This window comes from Cupressus sempervirens, chromosome 3 (assembly GCF_028749045.1).
Source record: "Cupressus sempervirens isolate cs-2001-9-10 chromosome 3, ASM2874904v1, whole genome shotgun sequence".
In the NCBI taxonomy this organism is placed as follows: domain Eukaryota; kingdom Viridiplantae; phylum Streptophyta; class Pinopsida; order Cupressales; family Cupressaceae; genus Cupressus; species Cupressus sempervirens.
Genome location: NC_143120.1, coordinates 697,654,562 through 697,656,710, shown reverse-complemented (window position 1 = coordinate 697,656,710; position 2,149 = coordinate 697,654,562).

Below are 2,149 nucleotides of genomic sequence, written 5' to 3'. Positions count from 1 at the left end.
ACCAAAGAATGAAGATGAAGCATGTAAAGATGACTATTGGATGCAAGCTACAAAAGAGGAATTGGATCAGCTAGTAAAGAATGAGACATGGGAATTAGTTCCTAGACTAGTAGACAAGAATGTGATAGGAACTAAATGGGTATTTGTAAACAAGATGAATGAACAAGGTGAAGTTGTATGGAACAAAGCAAGACTAGTATTTAAAGGTTACTCACAACAAGAAGGAATGGACTATGATGAGACCTATGCTCTTACGGCAAGAATAGAAGTAGTAAGGTTATTCTTAGCATATGCAGCATATAAGAAATTCAAAGTATATCAGATGGATGTTAAGTTAGCATTTCTGAATGAAGAACTTGAAGAAGAGGTATACATACAATAGCCTAAAGGTTTTCCTTTGATAGATGACAAGGACATAGTATGCAAATTGAAGAGAGCATTGTATGGGTTGAAGCACGCACCTATAACCTGGTATGCAAGGTTGGACAAGCATTTGACAAAGCTTGGATATAACAAAGGTATGGTAGATAGTAATCAGTATTGGAAAGAAAATGATGATGGATTGATGATCTTGGTAATATTTGTTGATGATATCATATTTGGAGGAAATGATGATGAAAGTGACAAGTTTGCAAAAGAAATGAAGAAGGAATTTGAAATGAGCATGATAGAAGAAATGAAATATTTTCTAGGATTACAAATTGTGTAGGAAAAAGAAGGAATCTTTATTTCTCAGACTAAGTATTTGAAAGATTTACTAAAAAGCTTTGGTTTGGAAAAATGTAAACCCATTGGAACACCTATGGTAATTGGAAACAAGTTATCTACAAAGGATGAGACACCAACTATTGAGAAAAAGAAGTACAAATCTATGATCATGGGATTACAATATCTGACCCACACAAGGCCAAATATGGAAAATGCAGTTGGAATTGTTGAAATATTTCAAGCTAATCCCAAAGAAGCACATTATGTAGCAGTCAAAAGGATATTTAGATATCTGAAAGGAACACTAGATTTTAGATTGTGGTATGATAGATCTAATGATTTTACTCTATATACTTATACTGATGTTGATTTGGCAGGTAGTATGGATGATAGAAAGAGCACCAATGGTGGAGCCTTCTTTCTTGGAGGAAGATTGATTTCTTAGCTAAGAAAGAAGTAGGATTGTAGCTAACAAAGTACAATAGAAGCATAATATGTTGTAATAGAAAATAATTGTAATCAAGTTTTTTGGATGAAGCAAATGCTAAAGAATATAAGGATAGAATTCAATGAACCTATTGTCATACATTGTAACAATACAAGCACAATAAATATGTTGAAGAATCTAGTGTTGCATATTAACACTTAGCACATTTCTATCAAGTATCACATGTTGAGAGAAAAAGTTCCAAAAAAGGAGATTAGATTGGATTATGTAAGAACTAAAGAGAAGATTGTAGATATTTTCACTAAGCCTCTTCCCAAAGAGACTTTTGATTATTTCCAAGGTATGCTAGGGGTTATGCCCTTTTCTACATTAGAGTAGATGATGCAAGAGTTCATCAATCATGTGTAATAGAGCAATATTATTTGTCTAGATTGAATGTTGATCCTTCCTATATGGAGGAGTATCTGTGATGGACAAAGTCATCTAGGACTCTTGTTAGATGTTGTTTTAACAGTATCTTTGGACACTTGAGCAAGTCAAAAATAGTTGCTACAGAGTTTGATGGTTGTTAAAACCATTGAAATTGATGTCAATGGGGGAGAAGTACAACATTTTCAAAAAATTAGTTGGAAAGAAGTATAGCAAGAAAATTATAGCATGGAAGAATGATTGATGAAGAGGATTTGAAAAGAATGGTTAATAGTCTTTTGCAGTTGGTATTCTTGGAACTAGATGTTTTTCATCTATGTTGCCATTAATGCCAAAGGGGGAGATTGTTGGAAGCATGAATTTTGATGATATTGCTATGGGGAATTATTGTAGAAACATGATTAGACCATTATCATGATGATATGTTACATTCATGTTTGTGTTTGTCATTAATGTCAACATAGCAGTTTTTTGTGGTATTTGATAGAAGAATAGCAAAAAGATCAAGTTGGTATAGACAAATCATTAAGTAATTATAGTATCAAGGTTAAAGAAAGATTATAA